This window comes from Protomyctophum bolini (assembly GCF_963924005.1).
Source record: "Protomyctophum bolini genome assembly, chromosome: 4".
NCBI lineage: Eukaryota > Metazoa > Chordata > Actinopteri > Myctophiformes > Myctophidae > Protomyctophum > Protomyctophum bolini.
The window spans coordinates 47307863-47335020 of NC_137865.1; positions in this window are offsets into that span (position 1 = coordinate 47307863).

The window sequence follows — 27158 nt, forward strand, 5'->3', positions numbered from 1 at the left end:
AGTTAGCCCCACAAGCAGAACCCAATGGTACTGAAGTTTCTGACATTTTTGAGACCATGATCTCCAAAACCACAATCTCTTTAGGCTGATTTAGGCTGATATGGACCTGACCTGATGTTGCATGTAGAGAGCTCCATAAATTGCAGTTAGGAGGAGGCTATTTGGACAGGTTTACTACAGGTGATCTGTTATTTTTAAATAATAGTGTGTTGTGTTCTGGGTGCTGAAAATAGCAGAACGTATTTTAAACAAATGCTTTTCCTTCTGGAATTCTCCATTCTAGAAATCCAATGATGCAGGAGTTGCAGGCGTCATCCACTGCTAGACAGGAAGAGGAAAGACCTCGAGAAAGTAAGTCTTTAATTCAGGATTTCTCAAAGGTACTGTGACACAAGTCCAGGGGTGCCGCAGAATAATAAAAAGATAGCTGATCTACAAGCTCATTGTAGTTCAGCTATTTGGGACAAATATCCCCCGTCCCCGAATATGGACAGTGGACACTGGTGTTAATGTTAAATGTCAACTCTATAGTTATTTTCAGGTGGGTGGAGATGGCCCGCGTGTACGTTGTTCTTGCCACATAGTCACATCGTCTAGAAATCAGTGATTCTCAAATGTTTAAATGTCAAGGACCTCCATAACTCTCTGAGAGCATAGTTACAAATGCAACTGGCTGCATTAAGACAAATGATCATTTAAAGACGGGTGGATCTTTATATCATTTTATGTTACAGCAAAGTTAGTTATATTTATTGCTGTCTAGCTCTATCAATTCCAACTTATTTTAGAAACAACTCTCAATGTCTTAACATAAAATCTGCACTTTGCTGATATATAGAAAGAACTGATATACAGAATACAGAATACACAAGGCATATTACAACCTTAACTTATTTCTAACCTTATTCTCATTAACACAAAATATAGAATAGAAGAACCATGGGACCGAGTGGTCGGCTTGAGGTCGGCAGACATGTTATATGCGTATTTCCCCAGAAAAACGAGCAGCGAGATGGTTTAAGGGCGACCACAGGCCGCCAAACCACTTTATGTCACAGACATATAGTGTAAAGCCTCTTTTACAGTAGCCTATGTGTGATTTAATTCTGTGGCTTATATCTATCTCTCTCTCTCTGGTCACAGCTGGCAGAGAGTGACTCACTTCCTTGATCAGGAAATGTAGGGGCAACCACATTGGAGCAGAACTATGTCACATCTAGATCTATATTGTGGATGTCTCAGACCAATACTGCATCTGTAGTTCTTCTGGCATCTGCTGTGTTCCTTACTGTCAGCCGTGGCTTTGTGTTTCTTCCATGTAGGACTCATGGGTCATGGGCCAGGGATGCAGCAGCAGCAGGAGAGCTGGGTTGGGTCTGCTCCTCCTGGGGCTTCTGGCCCCGGGCAGCAGGGTGCCATGCAGGGCCGACTGGGTCCCAACGCCACCCCACTCAGACCCGACAGTCAGCCAGGGCCCCCCCGCCAGATGCTTCAGTCCCCAATGATGGCCAACGGTGAGAGCTTGTCCTACCCGAACACAATGCAGAATGTAGATAATTTGTATTTATTTTAACACACACCCGTGGGAAGTGAAGGGCACTCTTATCATCATACGTCATCATACATCATCTCATACCGGCCAATCAGCATTTGCATCCTCACCTACACTAGGTGGCGTAAAATGTACACTATGACGTAAGATTGTCCGTTCATTGTCAATGTGAATTTAATGTTTGTGTAGGACAATGTTTGTGGACACACACTAAAAAACTGGACATAGCTAGCGCCCCTCAAACATAATAAGCCTATATTCTCATTTATGCTAGTGACATACTGTATCTTAGGGGGAAAGATGACATAAATGTAAGGTTCTATAAAGGAAGAATGTAATGTAGGTGTGTCTTAGCTGAAAATTATATTTTCAGTATGTGACCTGAGCAAAAATAATCATTTGAGAACCACTGCTCTATAAACAACTTCATTGATATCTTGGCATACTGCCACCTCTTGGCACAAAATGGTATTATTACTTACTGTGTTGTTATAATAATAATAATCAATGTAAAATAATTGAAATTGTTATTTTGTAATCCACAGAGAAGACACTGTGGATCATGGGGAGCAGTTACATCCGGCGTGGCAAGGAGAGAGCCCAGCAGACCATGGGTACCAATCTGGGACTGGATGCCCAGGTCCAGTGGTATGGCTGGGGTGGATTGAGATGGATCAAATTCCTCCCCTACTTCCAGCAATCCCTTCAGAGTAGAAGAACACCCCCGGATGTCCTTCTGATTCATTGTGGCAGCAACGACCTGGGAAAGGTGAAGAGCATCGAACTGGCCACAATGATGAAGAGGGACCTGCAGCACCTCCACCAGCAGTTCCCAAACATGGGAATTGTTTTCTCACAGATCACCCAGAGACACCAGTGGGGTGCTGCAAATCCGGGGGCAATTAACAAGGCCAGAAAATGGGTGAACTATGAGATCAGTGCTTTTGTTAGAGGTTTGGGAGGGAGCTTTGTGGCTCACCCTGACATAAAGTTTGACCGCCCTGGCCTCTTTCTGCGTGATGGAGTTCATTTTTCCCTTTTGGGAAATGATATATTTTTAAACAGTATTGTTCAGTCCCTTAAAGCTACAATCTAGATTAGGTGAAGTTGCCTCTTAAACTTGCTAGTTGATTTTTGACTACTTGTCCTGGGCTCCAAGCATAATTGGCAGCTTTACCTACACTACATCATAGCTTTGAAGACTAGAGGTTTTTTTGTTTGTTTTTGAATAAAACAAGCCCAGACAGTGGTCAGGGAATATTTCTTTGTGTGAGGATTAAATTAATAAATACAAATAAACTGTACTCATCCCACTGTTCATTCATATTCTGGCCTTGTTAATTATTGTTCTTCTCTTCTACCCCAGCCATACCAACCCATGGTCTCTTTGTTCTCTCCAAGCCTCACGTCGGATGTGACTGCTTCTACTTATTTATTATGAATGGTTTGATAGATGTATGCAAAACAAATATTTTAAAAGAATTTGTCTTATAATTATTTTCTTTTGATTTTAATCTGTACCTGTTCCTCCTTTTGCAACATATAATAAAGTATTGAATGTTTGTGTGGGGTCTATTGTCTGTTTATTGGATGATGCCCTACATTATGTCTACATTATATAAGCTATATTTGAGTTTTGAGACATATTTCCTATGCACATATATGAACCTGAATGGCATAGAATAGCCTACGCAGCATTTATTCTGCATATCAGATATTGGAATATGTTCATATTGTCTAAAGAACCAAAAACAATATCTGTCTGGTCAAGCAGTAGATCATGTACGATTTGGTATTTTTGTTAGTAATATGTCTAAAAAGTCATTGCTCATAGTGGTGCGCAAATTGGCATGACAAGTGTCAAAGTGCTCTTTTTTAAACTATATTGACATTCTTTTTCAATTACAATTTTACAATTGTGACAATATTGTCACACTTTAAATATTATTTTGTTATATAAATATATAGTTTGTATTACATTTGTTGGTTGTCTGATACATATTTAATATTTATTATATTTGCATTCATAGTGCTACAAGTGCTATGAAAAAGAACCCATCATTTATTGTATTTTGGCATTTTATTAGAGATCTGTAGCATTATTATTTAATAGTTTAGAGTGGTGCTGTGACCTTGCATTTGCCATGCAGGCTTAAAGTGTTCTTCAGAGCTAAAATTGTTCTACATTGTCATTGGTAAAGTGTATTTGTAAAATGTATGTAGCCTATATTTTCACTTTCTTCTAAATGTGAATTAGCAAAAGTATAAAGTCCCTTTAAAAGCAAATATTCAACTGCAGCACTGCACCACACAATAACACAAGTTGGAATGAACTTCAGTTTATTGCATTAATATTATATTATATGGTGTGTAAACAGTTCATAGAGGTGTATAAAAATAACGAATTTAAAGAATCAGATACATCCATGTTCTTAATCTATTCAAAATGCTAATATGATAAAAACAGCTATGGTTTTATATTTCCTTTCCGAAAACACTGGGGGGGCAGACGATCCTATACCATCTATGCCTGGCATAGACTGTAAAAAGGCCTATATCTGACGCTGACCCGATCCAAAAAGCTTTCTACTCAATACCGCCCCCAGCTGGCAGTGTCAGGTTAAGACGAGTCTGCTGCCAACATAGCGATGCGCGTTCACCACGAGTAGCACGCACACGCACACACGCACGATGCTAGTTCATGTGTCGGTCGTCGCGCGTTCATGTGTTTGAGGGCAAAAATCCAGAATGCACAGGGCTCCTAAACCGGAAGGAGGAGTGGATTCGCCTCATGCGCTTCTGAGCAACTCAATGCAAGTGGACGGGAGGAGAACTTGGGTGCCGTCTCTATTCATATATACTCTAAGAGCAGACTGAGGCGCGAACAGCAAATTACTTCCTCACTGAAACATCCACTTCAAGTTCAGCCGATATTTGAGCGATATTTGAGGTGTTGAGGGCACCAATAAAGATAAATATTGTGAAAATAGCCGATCTACAAGCTCGTTGTGAACTTGTAGATTCACAATTGTTGCCCATTGTTTTTATAGCATGGTTTGCTGATTACTTTTGATGCAGTATAGTAATGGTATTTTTTTCTTTTAGAGCCTTTGAGGTATTATAAAAGTCTTCAAAGTGGGTGAGGAAGGGTCTGATTTGTCGAACCACTTTACAATACAATGAAGAATTGCAAAACATCATATATCAATGAATCACCCGCCTAGTCCGCCCCCTGGAAAGTGACGGCGTGGGGTAGCGCCTGCAATGACACTGTAAAAAATGTATTTAGTCATAGTAGTTGAGTCACAAACTAAGGTTCTGTGACCATCCTCTGGGAACAATGTTTTGATGATTGATTTTACCTCTGTGGACTCTTTAGAAAAGATTTAGCCCCCAGGTCCCTCGCAAAAATCCTTTTTCATTTTTTTCCTCTATGCGTACCTTTTAAACTGACTGTCTATTGTGGAAAGGAGTCCAGACAGCTTGTGGCGATAGACTGTAATAGCAGTATAATAGCAATAAGTATTAATTTAATTAATGTAATTAATTTAATTTGTATTTAAACAAAAGATAAAAAAGTTAAAATAAAATACATCAAGCAGAGCTAAAAAGCAGCGTGAGACATGGATAGTAAAGTAACCCGTGGCTCCCGACATGCATGGCAGGTAAAAACTAACCCGTGGCTTCCTGTGAGGTTAGATTTAGGGTTTGGGTTTTGGGTAGGGTGTCAGACTAATGCCTGTCGGACTGTTAGTACGTCGGACCAAACACATGCACCCACATAAACCCTGGTTTAGAATTTGGGAAACTGCCCATCATTAATAGATTTATAAATAGATAATCTAATGAATTAATTACACTAGACATTATTACAAAACATATGCAAGTAGAAGAATCAATCTTATCCAATCAGAAAACACAATTATTTTCTCTCTGCTGATGTTACCTCCCCTCTCCTCCTAGATTTCACGGACCTCCCTATGTGTAAGGAGAAGGTTTCCCCTGAACAGCAGTGGAGGAGCCTCGCTCTGGTCCAGGTGAAACTAGAACCTCAACAGATTAAAGAAGAACAGCAGGAGAGGAGCCTCGGTCTGGTCCAGGTGAAACTAGAACCTCCACAGATTAAAGAGGAAAAGCAGGAGAGGAGCCTGAGTCTGGTCCAGGTGAAACTAGAAGCTCCACAGATTAAAGATGAACAGCAGGAGAGGAGCCCGAGTCTGGTCCAGGTGAAACTAGAACCTCCACAGATTAAAGAAGAACAGGAGATGCTATTTCAAAGACCAGCGGAGGGTGACGGGTCAATGTTGACAATACTGGTATTGAAAAGTGAAGTTGATAGAGACATATCTTCACACTGTTATGAAGTTGAAGTTAAACTTGAATCTGACACTGACGTCACTGAAGACAGTGATGATTGTGATGAGACAAGTGGTGGTGTCGACACAGGAGAAACACCTTTCCACTGTAAACATTGTGACAAGAGTTTCACCCAGTCAAGTACCCTGAAGTCACATCAGCGTATCCACACTGGAGAAAAACCTTTTGATTGTAAACATTGTGAAAAGACTTTCTTTCGGTCAAGTACTCTGAAGACACACCAGCTTATCCACACTGGAGAAAAACCTTTTAATTGTAAACATTGTGACAAGAGTTTCAGAGTGTCAGGTAATCTGAAGACACACCAGCGTAGCCACACTGGAGAAAAACCTTTTCACTGTCAACATTGTGACAAGAGTTTCACTCATTCAAGTAATCTGAAGTCACACCAGCGTATCCACACTGCAGAAAAACCTTTTAATTGTAAACATTGTGAAAAGAGTTTCAAGATGTCAAGTACTCTGAAGACACACCAGCTTATCCACACTGGAGAAAAACCTTTTAATTGTAAACATTGTGACAAGAGTTTCATTTCGTCAAGTCACCTGAAGTCACACCAGCGTATCCACACTGCAGAAAAACCTTTTAATTGTAAACATTGTGAAAAGAGTTTCTCTCAGTCAAGTTCTCTGAAGACACACCAGCGTATCCACACTGCAGAAAAACCTTTTAATTGTAAACATTGTGAAAAGAGTTTCTCTCAGTCAAGTACTCTGAAGACACACCAGCGTATCCACACTGGAGAAAAACCTTTTAATTGTAAACATTGTGACAAGAGTTTCAATAATTCAAGTAATCTGAAGTCACATCAGCGTCTCCACACTGGAGAAAAACCTTTTAATTGTAAACATTGTGAAAAGAGTTTCACTTGTTCAAGTCACCTGAACCAACACCAGCGTCTCCACACTGGAGAAAAACCTTTCCAATGTAAACATTGTGACAAGTGTTTCACTCAGTTAAGTACCCTGAATTCACATCAGCGTATCCACACTGGAGAAAAACCTCTCCACTGTAAACATTGTGACAAGAGTTTCACTAATTCAAATACTCTGAAGACTCACCAGCGTATCCACACTGGAGAAAAACCTTTCCACTGTAAACATTGTGACAAGAGTTTCACTTTGTCAAGTTCTCTGAAGACACACCAGCGTATCCACACTGCAGAAAAACCTTTTAATTGTAAACATTGTGACAAGAGTTTCACTCGGTCAAGTACTCTTAAGACACATCAGCGTATCTACGCTGGAAAAAAACCTTTCCACTGCACACATTGTCACTTGAGTTTCAATTTGTCACATCGCCTGGAGACACACCAGCGTATCCACACTGGAGAAAATCCTTTACACTGTAAACATTGTGAAAAGACTTTCACTCGGTCAAATTCTCTGAAGACACATCAGCGTATCCACACTGGAGAAAAACCTTTCCACTGTCAACATTGTGACATGAGATTCAGACGGTCAGATCTACTGAAGTTACATCAGTTTCTCCACACTGGAGAAAAACCTTTTAATTGTAAATATTGTGACAAAAGTTTCATTTTGTCAAGTCACCTGAAGTCACACCAGCGTATCCACACTGGAGAAAAACCTTTCCACTGTAAACATTGTGACAAGAGTTTCAGGCAGGCAGGTACACTGAAGACACACCAGCATATCCACACTGGAGAAAAACCTTTCCACTGTAAACATTGTGACAAGAGTTTCACTGATTTAGGTAATCTGAACCAACACCAGCGTCTCCACACTGGAGAAAAACCTTTTAATTGTAAACATTGTGACAAGAGTTTCACTCAGGCAGGTCACCTGAAGTCACACCAGCATAATATTCACACTGGAGAAAAGCTCCTGTCACAATGTTGACAGTGTGGCACGAGTTTCAGTCAGTTAACTGGGAGATTATTTTTCTTTTCTTTTTTTTTTAACATTTTAACTCCAGTGGGAGGAGACCCCGGGACAGACCAAGGCGCAGTTGGAGGAAACGCATCGACTCACTGGCCTTGGACCGTCTCGGGATCCCCCAGGAGGAAGTCAGCTCTGGAGAGGGAAGTCTGGAGCACTCTGGTGGAGCTGTTGCTCCCGCGTTGAAGATGGATTGTTTTTAACTATTATCTTACAAAATATTTTGAGATGGGGGTCCGCGATCAAATTGATAAAATCATGTTAGGGTACGTCTTGAGAAACACTGCAAAACAAGTTTTTCAGATAAATATTAGGATTTAGAAGACATTTGTAGAATGAGCAGCATCAGGTCTTAATGGGTTCATTTTCAAACATAATGTGTTGCCAATTAGAAAACGACCTGTGATATGTCTTCTTTTATACTCCTGAACCGATTATATGACAAAGGTCTCAATTGTTCATAATATATGACAAAGGTCTCAATTGTTCATAAATAATGTTTGTTATGTGCTGGTCCAGCCGGCTCCATTCACTGCCATGTATTCATTGAACTTCCGGTGTGAGTTTTGGCTCCCATGAAAGTGTCCATGAAAGTGTCATGGTGCAGCCCAGTCACGTGACCATTTCCTTTCCTTAAGCTTCCTTGCTCTTGGCTGGTCACTCACCAGGTCAGAGGTCATGACTCATGACCTCTGGGCTGGTCAGTGATGCATCCCAAAACGCAGGTTATTGATCATGGACCCAGCCGTGGACCTTGCTGGGGGTCCCATGGACACACTACTGTACTCAGCACTGTACTGTCATTTGGTGCTATTTACTTTACTTTTAGTTGGCATATACTTTTTTTAGAATTTGTGTTTATTTCTTTCAGATCCATTTTCTACAGGAATATAACCATATCATATGGGAGTTAAATGCTGCAATTTAAATGACAAAATATGATTCCTGCAGGTTTGTCCATATGTGTTCACATATAATGTCCATGTATTTGGCAGAGAAACACTGTGTTTACTTTATATCCATAATAAATGTTTCCCTTAAAAACGGCTCAATTGGCCCAGGAGGTGGCGTAACCGTCTGGGCACCCGACTGGTAATCCAGTCGCAGTGTGCCAAGGGTTCGACTCCCGAGCCCGACACGGCCTTTACTGCATGTCTTCCCCCATCTCTCTCCCGTTTCCTGTCAGCCTACTGTGTAAGCCGCAAAAAAAGATCTTAAAAAAAAACGGCTCTATTTGTGTTTCACACAGATTTCATGTCTTTGCTAAATAGTTACTGTATCGATTTTAAATCATTGAATTGCATCGTGTCGCCATAATGAACCAATGTATCGTCTCATCAACCTTGAACCATGTATCGTGATACGTATCGTATCGCTGTTAGAATGTATCGTTACACCCCTAATGTGTTCCAACGAATCCAATGGCGTTGTCTTTGTTAATACTTTTTATTGGTTAAATATCTATAGAAACCCAACAGCAATGTGTGACAGAGCAGCCTCTTCAACTTCAACTTCAAAGAACTTTATTTTTCCTTTCGGAAACTTCTTTTGTGCAGTGGTAAAGACAACAGAGATCACAGTACACACAAACACAGATACTATATAAAAGATCATAAAAACAACTTTTTAAGAGGAACTACTTAAAAGCATAATATATTAAAAATCTATTCTATAAGTACTAATAATTAAAAATCTAAATATTTACTGTATGCAACCTATGAGTTCACTATAGTCCATCAGGTGGAAAGGGGGATTAGGGATTCCAACGAGGAGGGGGGGGGGGGGGGTCAGCCTAGGTGTTCAAGAGTCTGATGGAGGTGGGCACAAAGCTAGCTGAGCCCCTTTTAGTGAGTTTTGATGCTCTGTATCGCCGGCCTGAGGGCATTAGTTCTGTCAGAGTAATGTAAGCTGTTCAACAATACACATTCATTGTATTGTTGCTATATTGTATTTGTAACAGGTTGATTCTCAGTCCCACAGAAGGTGCACATTCTGCTGTGACATGTGAATCTAATATACTTGTGTTTATCTATGCAGATGCTGTAATTGGGAAGCTGAGCTGAAGAGAGCTCTGATTGATTGCTTTAGGGGGAGCATCTTGGGTGTTATGCTAAATGCTTTGTGATTTGCTGACTGCTTAGCCAGGGGTGGAGTCAGGAGTCTATATAAAGGGGAAATGGTTCAGTAGAGAGTGGGCTGCCACGGGGAGAGGTTGACACCAGTACCTCTCTGCTTAAGTTATGTTGAGTTCTGTTGTTTGAGTTCATGTCCAGTAGGTCATTTTAAAGGTTTTATTACTGACAAACAGCCGATCTACAATCCTACTTGGTAACACAATGATATACAAACCAAATAGTGGTGGACAGTTTGATGATGTTTACAGATAACCACATGCAAATAACAGACAAAGTTATCAAGAAGAAGTATCAAATATTGTCGGTCAAATATAGTGTTTCTTTTTAACGGACCAATGTGGGAACTATGTCATTTATCAACTATTTTGGACGTGGGGCGGCTCACCAGAACCATGCCGGCCCCCTGGGTGTTCCGGAGACAGCCGGGGACCCCCACACGAACCCCGGGGACCCCCACATGGTCTGAAACGGTAATTTCTTGACCGTTTCAGACGCGGGTGGCTCGCCGGAACTGGGCGCTCCCTTCCCTTTCTTTATGCCCCCCCCCCCCCCTTCGTGGGGGGCATAAAACGGGATTTCACCCGAGACGTGTGTGACAAGTACAGTCAAAGGATAAATGCTAACAATGATGACGCGCAAAGCCCAAAAAAGGAGCAGTCTGGGTTGAGGTTAATGAAAGACGCTTGGAAAACACAGACTTGGCAACACTGCAACTGGACTGTGTGAGCATTCTGCACCAGAGACAGTAGAACATATACTTTATTGATTGAAAATGTTATTAACAAATTGCAGAATGTCCAAATAATACAGGTCTACAGCCTTGTTTACATCAATAAATCTGTATACTTCTATACTGCAGGAAGTATACAGAATAAAGCAGGGAATGGACAGAGCTGGATTCGCTGGGGTAAGAATAAAGGGAATATTGGTGTAATGCAGTGGTTTTCAACCCTTTTCATACCACGGCTGATTCAATATTTTTTTCTGCATCTGATCCATGAACCACCATTTGATGACATTTAGCCTCTCAAACCCAAAACTTTATGTTGTTATCCTTGGATAAGATTTTGACCACAATTCCATCCTGTTGCACTTGGTACCCTGAGAGATAACTTGGTACCCTGATAGATAACTTGGTACCCTGATAGATAACTTGGTACCCTGATAGATAACTTGGTACCCTGATAGATAACTTGGTACCCTGATAGATAACAGGCAGACGTTGATCAAAATGACAATCCTTCTACACTCTCTAATTGTGCAGACTTTTTCCCCTCACTGTAGGCCTATATGTTTATTTTCCCTTTTTACCTCCTTTATGATGAATTCCTGTTCTGTTCTTTAGCTACAGTATAGCCTATAGTAGTGTCTCTAATCGTTTTGATGAATTGAACAAGGTGGACCCTCTTGTAAACAAGTGTAATGCTTTATTGGGTCGTCCACTCACAGTTAACAGTCTTTGTATTGAGTTGTGCTTGAAATGTACTGTAATTCTGCAAACTGTCAATAAATATTTCAATCAATAAATTAAGTAATGCAGATGTTTAACCAAACTTTACTCTTGGGAGCATCAAATGACATTAATGTGGTTTCATAATGCTCTCAAGAGTTAAAGATAAGGGTTAAATATCTAATAAGTGTCCAATTTGGTTAACAACTCTCCTGGTTGAAAACCGCTATAATACAATTCCTATGCTGCATATTACGCTGTACCATGGCTCCCCCTACTGACCGTTTATGCTACGTGCACGCTCCGGCAGCAGCGCTAATGCGCATGTCCACAACAGTATGTGTGTTCCCCGACTGTTGTTGACATTTTATTAATGAAACTAAAAGGACAGTTGACACTTTAATGACAATAAAAGGTTGACGTTTGAAAACAGTGTCGTCGTAAAGCAGCAGGAGGACGTTTGTTAGCAGCTCAACCACTGAAACACAGTAGGTAAGATGATGAACTGATTCACGTTGTGTTTTGCCTATATTTATCTTTGATATTAGCTCATCTTGTAAGATGGAACATGAGTTATTATATTTACTATTATATCTGCTTGTTTGATATAATAACTGTGATCATAACAACCAGTAGTTAATACTTGATGCAGCAGCAGTAATAATAATATATGCATTGTTTGGTTGCAACTTGTTGATGCCACTATTATTAATGTAACCATAACGTTACGTTGTACAATTTTAGTGGAGAGAGAGAGAGGGGGGAGCGAGAGAGGGGGAGAAAGAGAGAGAGAGAGAGAGAGAGAGAGAGAGAGAGAGAGAGAGAGAGAGAGGGGGGAAGAGATGGCCAGCAACAACTGTTTTCTCATGAATGATGGATATAATGATATTTCAGACTCATTTACCATATTGTGTGTTTACCTACAGTCTATGGTGTTTACGCGTGCGTGCGTGCGTGAAGCATCTCTGTCCAATGGAGATGGACACAGCATGTCAGGATGCTGTTATCATTCAGGTTGCTGAATGATGACTAAAACATTATTTTCTGTTGGTGATTTCCACAGAGCAACACAGGAGGAGATCTCACGCCATCAGGAGAGATGGCCTCCAAAAGATATTTCGCACGGTCAGAGGAGCAGCGGCAGATGGACCAGGGACATGGACTGTTTGATGCAATGTTTCAACCTGTAGTAAAGTTGTACAGGATGGGTATGTACCGTTTAATTTACAGCTAGTTAAATATGTGCTCCTCTGTAACTGTCCTGTTGTACCTTGGATGCACAAGTGCTGAAATCTTTGCCCCTGCAAACAAAAACCAAAAAAATAACAGGGCTGCCAAAGTCTCACCCTTTGAGAGTGAGAGTCACGCAATTTAATCTTTTACCACCCACCACAACACGTGCCATTTCACATGCTTATTTTCCACTCTCAGAGTCACACTAGTCACTAGTACTACATTATAATATTTTCCAGGGACATGGTGAGCCCTCCCTATGCTGCCTCTGATTTACTGGCGAGTTAACCAATCCAACGAAAGGAACCAGCCGCACCACGTATACAAACCAATCAGAAGCAACTTAGGACGGACTATAGCTTCTCCACCCTTCACAGAGGAGCAGAGCAGACTGAGGCGCGAACTGCAAATGACTTCCTCCTCTTCACCTCGGCTCGTGACGTCATGTTGTAGTTCGGTTGGCACCTCAACACCAAAAATCCAGACTATGTCTGACCCTTAAAGTTACCTTTGATTCTTTGAACAGCCAGTGCACCAATACCCGAGTTGCTTGTCATGAAAACCACTTTAAAACGGTGTATTCGCTTGTTGTAGTGTAGAAAAGTATTCCATAACGGCATAGTAAGGAGTAGAGTTCTCATTGGGCCCGGAAATTAAGGCTGGCCCTAACCAATGTTCCCTCAAAAATTTTCAGCAACTACTGAGCAAACATTATGTCACCTTGACACCAACTATCCAAACGTTTTTCTTTTTTGGTATACGAGTGAATCAATTAATACTTATAAGGTTACGTAAGTTACTTTTTATTTTATATCAAGGTGGTAGGCTAGCAATTTTAGGAATATTCAGTTAGTGTATATCAGTGGTTCTCAACCCTTTCAGGCTGTGCCTGTGACCCCCCCAAAGTAATCATATTTGAACTGGGGATCTCCCACCCAGACAAGCAACAGAATGGTTCCACAGATAAATATTGTGAAAATAGCCGATCTACAATCTCGTTGTGAACTTGTAGATTGGCTATTTTCAAAATTGTTGCCTCTTTATCATTTAATAATCTGGCCAATGTTTGACCAGTTTTTATAGCATGGTTTTTTGCATGGTTTTCCAACCGCCTTTTAAATCTAAATGTCCAATCAACACACGGGTCCAAAAAAGCTACACGATTTCTTGGGGTTTCATTAACACTGACTGCACTGGTGTGGTGCCTGCTGCTGCTGGATTACGTCTCCACCTCTCTGCGCAGTCACACACAGGAGGAGAGGAGACCATAGAGTAATAAAAGGAGGGGAGGAGACTGTCGCCTCGCCTGTGTAATCTAAATAATAAAGTGTAAAGTAAATAAAGTGTGGGCAAATGTCGACTCGGGATAGGTATTATTACTGTAGTGTAGGGGGGAAACCATTTTTTTTTTTTTATAACTTTTTTTTACACCAGCGTCTGTCTGTGCGCGACAGATTTCAGTTGTGCGTGAGAGCATTTGGCCATGTGTGTGTGCGCGCGCACCTTAGGGGGAACATTGGCCCTAACTGATCAGGCCCGAAGCCCGGCCCCGACAAATCAGCATAGATTTTAGGCCTGACCCGACCCTAAAACGTCGGATCGGGTGAGGCCTGGTCGGGTTTGTGCAGAATTTGAGAACTCTACACAGAGTAAAAGTGAAACGCCAGTCAAGAATTGCAAAACATCATATATCAATGAATCACCCGCCTGGTCCGCCCCCTGGAAAGTGACGGCGTGGGGTAGCGCCTGCAATGACACTGTAAAAAATGTATTTAGTCATAATAGTTGAGTCACAAACTAAGGTTCTGTGACCATCCTCTGGGAACAATGTTTTGCTGATTGATTTGACCTCTGTGGACCCTTTAGAAAAGATTTAGCCCCCAGGTCCCTCGCAAAAGTCCTGGCATTTCCTTCTCATTTTTCATTGTTTTCCTCTATGCGTTCCTTTTAAAATTACTGTGTATTGTGGAAAGGAGTCCAGACAGCTTGTGGCGATAGACTGTAATAGCAGTATAATATAAATAAGTATTTATGGCAGGTAAAAACTAACCCGTGGCTTCCTGTGAGGTTAGATTTAGGGTTTGGGTTTTGGGTAGGGTGTCAGACTAATACCTGTCGGACTGTTAGTACGTCGGACCAAACACATGCACCCACATAAACCCTGGTTTAGAATTTGGGAAACTGCCCATCATTAATAGATTTATAAATAGATAATCTAATTAATTATTACACTAGACATTATTACAAAACATAAGCAAGTAAGTAAGTAGAAGAATCAATCCATTCAGAAAACACAAATATTTTCTCTCTGCTGATGTTACCTCCCCTCTCCTCCTAGATTTCACAGACCTCCCTGTGTGTAAGGAGAAGGTTTCCCCTGAACAGCAGTGGAGGAGCCTCAGTCTGGTCCAGGTGAAACTAGAACCTCCACAGATTAAAGAAGAACAGCAGGAGAGGAGCTCAAGTCTGGTCCAGGTTGAACTAGAACCTCCACAGATGAAAGATGAACAGCCGGAGAGGAGCCCGAGTCTGGTCCAGGTGAAACTAGAAGCTCCACAGATTAAAGAAGAACAGGAGATGCTATTTCAAAGACCAGCGGAGGGTGATGGGTCAATGTTGACATTAGTAGCTGTAAAAATTGAAGATGATGAAAACAGAAAGTCCCCTCTTGCCAGCACCTCAACTGAACACACGGTTGTTTGTAAAGAGGAAGTTTCTCCTGAAAAGGAGAGGAGCCCCAGTCTGCTCCAGGAGGAAACGGAACCTTTGCACATTATAGAGGAACAGGAGGAGCTACTTCAAAGACAAGAGGAGCCTGGTGGGTCAATGTTTACAATACTTGCAGTGAAAAGTGAAGTTGATGGAGACATATCTTCACACTGCTCTGAAGTTGAAGTTAAACTTGAATCTGACAGTGACGTCACTGAAGACAGTGATGATTGGGAGGAGACAAGTGGAGGTGACAAGAGTTTCAGGATGTCAAGTACTCTGAAGACACACCAGCGTATCCACACTGGAGAAAAACCTTTTAATTGTAAACATTGTGACAAGAGTTTCAGAGTGTCAGGTAATCTGAAGACACACCAGCGTCTCCACACTGGAGAAAAACCTTTTCAGTGTAAACATTGTGAAAAGAGTTTCGCTCGTTCAAATACTCTGAAGACACACCAGCTTATCCACACTGGAGAAAAACCTTTTAATTGTAAACATTGTGACAAGAGTTTCAGTCTGTCAGGTAATCTGAGGACACACCAGCGTATCCACACTGGAGAAAAACCTTTTAATTGTAAACATTGTGACAAGAGTTTCGTTTTTTCAAGTCAAAGGAACCAACACCAGCGTATTCACACTGGAGAAAAACCTTTCCACTGTCAACATTGTGACAAGAGTTTCACTCAGTCAGGTACCCTGAAGTCACATCAGCATCTCCACATTGGAGAAAAACCTTTTCAGTGTAAACATTGTGAAAAGAGTTTCACACATTCAACTACTCTGAAGACACACCAGCGTATCCACACTGGAGAAAAACCTTTTAATTGTAAACATTGTGACAAGAGTTTCACTCTTTCAAGTACTCTGAAGACACACCAGCGTCTCCACACTGGAGAAAAACCTTTTAATTGTAAACATTGTGAGAAGAGTTTCATTAAGTCAAGTACTCTGAAGACACACCAGCGTCTCCACACTGGAGAAAAACCTTTTCAGTGTAAACATTGTGACAAGAGTTTCACTAATTCAAGTACTCTGAAGACACACCAGCGTATCCACACTGGAGAAAAACCTTTCCACTGTAAACATTGTGACAAGAGTTTCAGGCAGGCAGGTACTCTGAAGACACACCAGCGTATCCACACTGGAGAAAAACCTTTCCACTGTAAACATTGTGACAAGAGTTTCACAGATTTAGGTAATCTGAACCAACACCAGCGTCTCCACACTGGAGAAAAACCTTTTAATTGTAAACATTGTGACAAGAGTTTCACTCAGTCAAGTAGTCTGAAGACACATCAGCGTATCCACACTGGAGAAAAACCTTTTAATTGTAAACATTGTGAAAAGAGTTTCACTCTGTCAAGTACTCTGAAGACACACCAGCGTATCCACACTGGAGAAAAACCTTTAATTGTAAACATTGTGACAAGAGTTTCACCAAGTCAAGTACTCTGAAGACACATCAGCGTATCCACACTGGAGAAAAACCTTTTAATTGTAAACATTGTGACAAGAGTTTCATACTGTCACATCACCTGGAGAGACATCAGCGTATCCACACTGGAGAAAAACCTTTTAATTGTAAACATTGTGACAAGAGTTTCACCAAGTCAAGTAATCTGAAGACACACCAGCGTATCCACACTGGATAAAAACCTTTTAATTGTAAACATTGTGACAAGAGTTTCACTCATTCAAGTACTCTGAAGACACACCAGCGTCTCCACACTGGAGAAAAACCTTTTAATTGTAAACATTGTGAGAAGAGTTTCGCTAAGTCAAGTACTCTGAAGACACACCAGCGTCTCCACACTGGAGAAAAACCTTTTCAGTGTAAACATTGTGACAAGAGTTTCACTAATTCAAGTACTCTGAAGACACACCAGCTTATCCACACTGGAGAAAAACCTTTCCACTGTAAACATTGTGACAAGAGTTTCAGGCAGGCAGGTACTCTAAAGACACACCAGCGTATCCACACTGGAGAAAAACCTTTCCACTGTAAACATTGTGACAAGAGTTTCACAGATTTAGGTAATCTGAACCAACACCAGCGTCTCCACACTGGAGAAAAACCTTTTAATTGTAAACATTGTGACAAGAGTTTCACTCAGTCAAGTAGTCTGAAGACACATCAGCGTATCCACACTGGAGAAAAACCTTCTAATTGTAAACATTGTGAAAAGAGTTTCACTCTGTCAAGTACTCTGAAGACACACCAGCGTATCCACACTGGAGAAAAACCTTTAATTGTAAACATTGTGACAAGAGTTTCACCAAGTCAAGTACTCTGAAGACACATCAGCGTATCCACACTGGAGAAAAACCTTTTAATTGTAAACATTGTGACAAGAGTTTCATACTGTCACATCACCTGGAGAGACATCAGCGTATCCACACTGGAGAAAAACCTTTTAATTGTAAACATTGTGACAAGAGTTTCACCAAGTCAAGTAATCTGAAGACACACCAGCGTATCCACACTGGATAAAAACCTTTTAATTGTAAACATTGTGACAAGAGTTTCACAAATTCAAGTACTCTGAAGACACACCAGCGTCTCCACACTGGAGAAAAACCTTTTAATTGTAAACATTGTGAGAAGAGTTTCGCTAAGTCAAGTACTCTGAAGACACACCAGCGTCTCCACACTGGAGAAAAACCTTTTCAGTGTAAACATTGTGACAAGAGTTTCACTAATTCAAGTACTCTGAAGACACACCAGCTTATCCACACTGGAGAAAAACCTTTCCACTGTAAACATTGTGACAAGAGTTTCAGGCAGGCAGGTACTCTGAAGACACACCAGCGTATCCACACTGGAGAAAAACCTTTCCACTGTAAACATTGTGACAAGAGTTTCACAGATTTAGGTAATCTGAACCAACACCAGCGTCTCCACACTGGAGAAAAACCTTTTAATTGTAAACATTGTGACAAGAGTTTCACTCAGTCAAGTAGTCTGAAGACACATCAGCGTATCCACACTGGAGAAAAACCTTCTAATTGTAAACATTGTGAAAAGAGTTTCACTCTGTCAAGTACTCTGAAGACACACCAGCGTATCCACACTGGAGAAAAACCTTTAATTGTAAACATTGTGACAAGAGTTTCACCAAGTCAAGTACTCTGAAGACACATCAGCGTATCCACACTGGAGAAAAACCTTTTAATTGTAAACATTGTGACAAGAGTTTCATACTGTCACATCACCTGGAGAGACATCAGCGTATCCACACTGGAGAAAAACCTTTTAATTGTAAACATTGTGACAAGAGTTTCACCAAGTCAAGTAATCTGAAGACACACCAGCGTATCCACACTGGATAAAAACCTTTTAATTGTAAACATTGTGACAAGAGTTTTACTCTGTCAGGTCCATTGCCGCGGTCTGGTTACACACTGATTGCCTCTGTGTGTGCGTGTGCGCGCTATCCTAGGTTCAAGCCCAGCAAGATGGCCGCTGAGTGAGTAGGCTGGGTCTGAGCTCCTGTCTGTTTGACTCTTTCATTTGAAAAACTGTAGCCGGCTATAAACTTTGCAAACCTCATCTATAGTCTGTAGCTTTAAACTACTAAAAGTCTACCAACTCTGCTTGAAAGGAGGACTGTTTGTTGCTTTCTACTGCCAACCTCAAGCCGACGCCTCAAACAATGGATGAAGCCATGGTGAATGCCTTATCTCAGGCCATTGTGCAGCAGTTAAAAACTGAAATGATTGCTCACTTTGACACCAAAGTAGAGCCTATTCTGCGCTCGCTGCAGGGCATCCAGAACTCCTTATCCACATTAGGAGACCATGTGCAACATATGGAGCAGCGTGTTGGAGCTAATGAAGATAATGTGAATGATCTCACCACTCGGATGTTACAACTTGAGAAAGACAATGCCTACCTGATGTCGAAGATCGATGACCTGGAAAATAGGAGCAGGTCCTTGAACCTTCGTGTCCTAAGAATCCCAGAAAGAGCTGAAGCTAAGGACCCAATCGGGTTCATGGCTGGCCTGATTCCTCAACTCCTGGGGCAGGAGAACTTCCCCAATCCACTGTCCATCGAAAAGGCTCATCGTAACCCGGCGTTCTCCCGACAGAACGACAGAACCACTCCGAGGCCTATCCTGATAAAGTTACAACACTTTCAGGATAAGGTGAAGATCCTCCGCCTTGCTCGTGAAAAAAAGGAGCTGTTCTACAATGGTTCCCGTGTCCTAATTTACCCTGACTACAGTGCTGAATTGATGAAGAGGCGCCAGGCCTTCCTCCCAGTTAAACAACGTCTCAGAGAACTTAATTTAAGATACTCATTACGTTTTCCAAGCACCCTGAGTGTCACCGTGGATGGAAAGGAGGAGCTGTTCCGAGACCACAAAGTTGCCGAAGCTCTCTTCATGCCCAACGTCTAATCCTCCATTCGCGCCAATGTCTTTTGAAGATGAAAGTGATGAAGACCTTGTTTACTGCTCTATGGTGACAGAGACCCGCAGCTACTAACTCTGATTACCAGACGATCCTATCAGGCTAGTTGTAGCCTGTCACTCGCCACTAAGTATTCTGAAGACCTCCTAAGTTTCTGATGATTCCTCTTCATGATCGATGATGACACTTCTAATATGTAAGTGATGACATTTGAACTAACCGATGGAATCCGTTTGCTTTTGCCCTTATCCCGTGGCTGTTTGTTTTTGTTATGCTGCTCAGCTTGCGTCTTGCATGCTGGTCTGACTCTGGTCTGTGTGTTTGCTGGAAAACACTGCAGCGCCAGCTATTTTCAATTGCCGTAAAGCAGTGACATAGTGTCGTAAAGTGCTGCAAAACGTATTTTTCTTTTTCTGTGTAGTGCTTTGAGCACCAATATGTTACTACGAGGCATAATAGTCTTTTCTCTTATATAGCACTTAGTTATTCTGTGCAACGTAGTGATCTATTTCATTTTCCTATTACTACTAATGTTTATTATTATAATTATACTGAGGGTATTGTTTAATTTATTAACAGTTATGTTTATTTTTATTACCCCCCTCTTTTTTCTTCCATAAATGATAATCTTGCTTGAGAAGCTACCTTCTCAGTTTAGCGCTGCCTTTTGTTTTGTTTATTTATTTATATTACCTTTTGTTTTTCTTGACTTTTGCACTGAGCTACATGTTTGCGTGCGTGCGTGCGTGCGTGCGTACGTGCGTGCGTGCATTATGAAACGGACAGGGGCTCAGTGGGTTTGAGGTTCTGGCCTATTCACCTAATTCCTTGAGCCTAAGGGGTCACGGATTAATGGGCCTGTCTTGGTCTTGTTTTTTTCTTTTCTGTTATTTGTTATTTTGCTGTTGTTCACCTGCTTTTGTGTCTGTCCTGTGCCGTCTGTTTGTCTTGTTTGTCTTGTCTGGGTATGACTTATCACTTTTTATGTCTGTAGCATGTAAACCTTGTAACCTCTACAAACCTTGGGCTTGGATCCATCCATTACCTAATCTATGTTTAAACAGTGAGAGTGAGACAATTGTTTTTAATTATCAGTCTGGATAATATCAAGGGATTAAAAGTTATTCATGTGAATATCCGGAGTCTAGAACATAAAATGGTGCTACTTAGGCCATGGGTTGCTCTATATAAACCTAACATTATTACACTCTCTGAAACATGGCTTACCAGTGACATTCCAGATAATAGATTAAGCATCACTAATTATGTTCTCTATAGATCTGACAGGTGCTCCAAGAGTGGAGGAGGCGTGGCCATATATGTTTCCACTGATCTCATAAGTGAGTTAATCACTCCCACAGTAGACCCTCTACATTTTGAAGGTATCTTTGTTAAGATACATTTTCACGAAAATAAGTACATAACTATTGGTAGCATATATAGGCCACCCTCCGCACCAGCTGAGTCATTTAACTGTATCATTACTACTATCAACTCCATTCCCTTCAGGAATGAACTGATTGTTTTGGGTGACTTCAATAAAAACTATTTACACAGATCTTGCTCCAAAGAAAAATACATGATTAACAATATAAATCTTACTCAACTAATCACTGAACCAACACGAATCACACCTACTACTCAGACACTGCTCGACTGGATACTCGTTTCACATCCTAACAGAATTCTGAAATCAGGTGTGTTAGCTGACTGCTTTAGTGACCACTCCATTATATACTGTGTATGGAAAATTAAATTACCCAAATCCCCCCCAAGAACAATAAAAATCAGACAATATAAAAAAATAAATGTAGATATTTTTATTAATGATTTGTTGGCGATAAATTGGGATAGATATCAACTCATACCTAATGTTCAAGATGCCTGGGATTTTTTCTGTTCAGAATTTACCCTGATTGTTGACAAACATGCACCATGGAAATTAGTGAAAGTGAAGGGCCAACATCTCCCGTGGGTCAGTCCTGAACTTATACAGCTTTTCAGGCAAAGGGACAAAGCGTGGGCAACATTTCGGCGGACGAGGAGCGGTGCTGATTGGGAAGCTTATAGGCAGCTTAGAAATAGGAGCAAGACAAAAAACAGAGATGCGGAAGCAAATTATTATAAAGAAAGTCTCACAAATGATTTTAAGAATCCCAAGCAATTTTGGAAAAAAATCAAATCGGTTATGAATACATCAGATAAGCATCATATCAATCAAATAAGATGCAATGACACAATATTAAATGACTCATTATCAATTGCCCAGGCTTTCAATCAGCATTTTTCCTCTGTCGGCTCCACTCTAGTAAATGACACATATCTTACCCCTGGTTCTTTCAATAATGGTCCACAGTGTACTAGCCTGTTTAACTTTCGGAGAATTTCACCTGTTGAGGTCCAGGAGGTCATCAATGAATTAAAAATTGATGGTGGTGCTGGACTGGATGGAGTTGAAAACAGATTTCTAAAATTAGCTGCCCACATTATTATGTATCCACTTGCCGATTTATTTAATCTTTCCTTGTCTACATGTGAGCTTCCTGTTATCTTTAAAAGTGCCCGTATCACACCACTTCACAAAGGTGGTGATGTACTCAATTGTGATAATTATAGACCTATTTCAATTATTTGCTCTACAGCCAAAGTCTTTGAAAAATTGATATATAACCAACTTTCGCAATATACCAATACGAATAACATTCTTTCGGAATTTCAATCTGGTTTTAGGCCCAATCATTCCACTACAACTGCCTTACTTAAACTTACTAATGATGTATACTCTTCAGCAGAAAAAGGTCTACTCACTGGTGCCATATTTATTGATTTAACCAAGGCGTTTGATTTAGTTGATCGATATCTTCTTTTGGATAAATTACATGCGATTGGCCTCTCTCAAAATGCAATTCTGTGGTTCAACTCATACCTCCATAATAGAAAACAGTGTGTTGTCATGCATGGGAAGAAATCTGATATGGTGGTTCAACTTAAAGGTGTGCCCCAGGGGTCAACTTTAGGACCCCTTCTTTTTTCTATTTATGTGAACAATCTGCCATCAATTTTTAGACATTGTTGCTCCCAGCTATATGCCGATGATACGGTCATCTACACATCTAACTCTGATTTAGCACAAATCCAAACTTCTCTTCAATACGACTATAACATATTACAAAATTGGCTCCTACATAATAAATTACTGCTCAATAAGTCAAAATCTTTTATTATGATCTTTGGTACTAGTCCTAAACTCAAATCCATAACAGATTCCCTTACTATAACCAGTAATGATGGCACGACTTTGCAAAAAGCTGACAACATTAAATATTTAGGCGTATGGTTGGACCCAGAACTTGCTTTCAAATCTCACATTAACCATGTGTTAAAAAAGGTTAACTTCGGAATAAATGCTTTATATAGATCCAGAAACTGCTTTTCACTCAGTGTACGTAAGAAACTGGCTTTGCAATTAGTACTTCCACTATTTGACTATTGTGATGTGGTTTACCAAAATGCCTCAAAATCAGATCTTGTGCCGCTTAACACTGCATACAATAGACTCTGTCGATTTGTCCTTGGCTGTCCTTTTCTCACACACCATTGCATAATGTATGAAAGACTTCAATGGACACCTTTACATATAAGAAGACACATGCACTGGCTTCAACTGGTTTTTAAATGTATCTATTTCAATTATCCTATTTACCTCAAACGTTATTTAACTTCTATCCCTTCAACACAACGTACCAGACACTCCACTCAGGTTTATTTTAATGTTCCTTTGGTCAGTATTGAATTTGGTAAATATGCCTTTTCCTTTAAAGCCCCGTCAGACTGGAATACCTTACCAAATAACATTAGATCCATCTCATCATTCCCAGTTTTCAAAAGTGCATTGTCTTCATACTTCAAAGTCTTATGTTCTTGCTTTCAGTAAATATGCCATTATATCACCATGTTTATTCCGTTATTTTATTATAATTTTTTTAATTTTGTATTACTATTATCATTATTTAATTATATTTTTTGCACTCACTGTATAGGACATAGAATCTTCATATGCTACATTATATTATGGGATTCAAAGCCGTAATGAGGTTGTAAGGTTTTCAAGGTTTCAATGTTTAATGTTTTGTGTTTTGTGTCCATGTTAGGTGTATGTAATTTGTTTTGTTTTACTGTTTACATGTACAAAAAAGTTGTGACATGTAACTGTTGGGAGCCCCTCGAAAACGAGATGATACATCTCAAGGGGTATTTTTCCTAATAAAGAAACTTTAATCATCATCAAGTCACACCAGCATAGCCACACTGGAGAAAAGCTCCTGTCACAATGTTAACAGAGACCCTGGGACAGACCAAGACGCAGTTGGAGGAAACGCAGGAGTCTGGAGCACTCTGGTGGAGCTGTTGCGACCCGACTACGGATATGCGGTTGAAGATGGATGGATTGTTTTTAACTTATCTTACAAATTATTTTGAGATGGGGGTCCGCGATCAAATAGATAAAATCATGTTAGGGTACATAACGTATTGAGAAACACTGCAAAACAAGTTTTTCAGAAAAATATTAGGATTTAGAAGACATTTGTAGAATGGGCAGCATCATGTCTTAATGGGTTAATTTTCAAACATAATGTGTTACCAAGCTGTGTTTCCCGACCCTCAGTCCACTTCTTCTTCTGATTGGTGACAGAAAGTGATGACATCACATGACCTCTGGGCCAATTAGGAAGCTTAGAGGAGGAATGGACATGGTCACGTGACTGGGCTGCGCCATGACACTTTCATGGATGCTTTCATGGGAGTCAAACTACACCCGGAAGTTCGCCAGAATGCACTGGAGTCAATAAGAGCTCAGTGAACAGCTCATGAACAAACACTATGTCTGAAAGACTGAGACCTGTAACACATTATTGTCTGCTGTGTTGCTTTTCGATGTGTACACTGTAATTATATAGAGGCATGGTATCTAAAGAGCACAAAGTACCTTTCTGAATGTGCCAAGTATCGCGAGACTTCCCACCGTCTCCTGTCTGGCAGCCAAATATCGCGATACCTCCGAGCCAGAGACGATACCTGCTGCTGTTTAGATCCTCAAATAAAATGATATACTGTGCACATCGAAAAGCAAGTGATTAGAAAACGACCTGTGATATGTCTTCTTTTATACTCCTGAACCGATTATATGACAAAGTTCTCAATTGTTCATAAATAACACTGTGTTTACTTTATATCCATAATAAATGTTTCCCTTAAAAACGGCTCTATTTGTGTGTCATCAACCTTGAACCATGTATCGTGATACGTATCGTATCGCTGTTAGAATGTATCGTTACACCACTAATGTGTTCCAACGAATCCAATGGCGTTGTCTTTGTTAATACTTTTTATTGGTTAAATATCTATAGAAACCCAACAGCAATGTGTGACAGAGCAGCCTCTGTCAGAGTAATGTAAGCTGTTCAACAATACACATTCATTGTATTGTTGCTGTATTGTATTTGTAACAGGTTGATTCTCAGTCCCACAGAAGGTGCACATTCTGCTGTGACATGTGAATCTAATATACTTGTGTTTATCTATGCAGATGCTGTAATTGGGAAGCTGCCTTGATTGCCTGAAGAGGGCTCTGATTGATTGCTTTAGGGGGAGCATCTTGGGTGTTGCTAAATGCTTTGTGATTTGCTGACTGCTTAGCCAGGGGTGGAGTCAGGAGTCTATATAAAGGGGAAATGGTTCAGTAGAGAGTGGGCTGCCATGGGGAGAGGTTGACACCAGTACCTCTCTGCTTAAGTTATGTTGAGTTCTGTTGTTTGAGTTCTTTCTTTTCTTCAGTTATTTCACTTAAGTCTGCCTCATGTCCAGTAGGTCATTTTAAAGGTTTTATCACTGACAAACAGCCCATCTACAATCCTACTTGGTAACACAATGATATACAAACCAAATAGTGGTGGACAATTTGATGATGTTTACAGATAACCACATGCCAATAACAGACAAAGTTATCAAGAAGAAGTATCAAATATTGTCGGTCAAATATAGTGTTTCTTTTTAACGGACCAATGTGGGAACTATGTCATTTATCAACTATTTTGGACGTGGGGCGGCTCACCAGAACCATGCCGGCCCCCTGGGTGTTCCGGAGACAGCTGGGGACCCCCACACGAACCCCGGGGACCCCCACATGGTCTGAAACGGTAATTTCTTGACCGTTTCAGACGCGGGTGGCTCGCCGGAACTGGGCGCTCCCTTCCCTTTCTTTATGCCCCCCCCCCTTCGTGGGGGGCATAAAACGGGATTTCACCCGAGACGTGTGTGACAAGTACAGTCAAAGGATAAATGCTAACAATGATGACGCGCAAAGCCCAAAAAAGGAACAGTCTGGGTTGAGGTTAATGAAAGTCGCTTGGAAAACACAGACTTTGCAACACTGCAACTGGACTGTGTGAGCATTCTGCACCAGAGACAGTGAGTAGAACATAGCCTATACTTTATTGATTGAAAATGTTATTAACAAATTGCAGAATGGGTAGCCTATACAGTCCAAAGAATACAGGTCTTACAGCCTTGTTTACATCAAGAAATCTGTATACTTCTATACTGCAGGAATTATACAGAATAAAGCAGGGAATGGAAAGAGCTGGATTCGCTGGGGTAAGAATAAAGGGAATATTGGTGTAATGCAGTGGTTTTCAACCCTTTTCATACCAAGGCTGATTCAATATTTTATTCTGCATCTGAGCCATGAACCACCATTTGATGACATTTAGCCTCGAGTCAGACCCAAAACTTTATGTTGTCATCCTTGGATAAGATTTTGACCACAATGCCATCCTGTTGCACTTGGTACCCTGATAGATAACTTGGTACCCTGATAGATAACTTGGTACCCTGATAGATAACTTGGTACCCTGATAGATAACTTGGTACCCTGAGAGATAACAGGCAGACGTTGATCAAAATGACAATTCTTCTACACTCTCTAATTGTGCAGACTTTCCCCCCTCACTGTAGGCCTATATGTTTATTTCCCCTTTTTACCTCCTTTATGATGAATTCCTGTTCTTTTCTTTAGCTACAGTATAGCCTATAGTAGTGTCTCATAATTGTTTTGATGAATTGAACAAGGTGGACCCTCTTGTAAACAAGTGTAATGCTTTATTTGTTTGAGCTGGGTCGCTCAAACCCTGTCCTATGTGCAGTAATTTACCGCCCACCTAAATATGACAAAGACTTTATTATGGAGTTCTCAGAGTTCCTTTCCGGTGTTGTAATTAAATACAATAGACTTCTGACGGTTGGTGATATGAATTTACATACATTTTGCTGTGTCTCAAAGCCCCTAGCTAAAGAATTTATGGACACTCTTGATGCTTTTAATT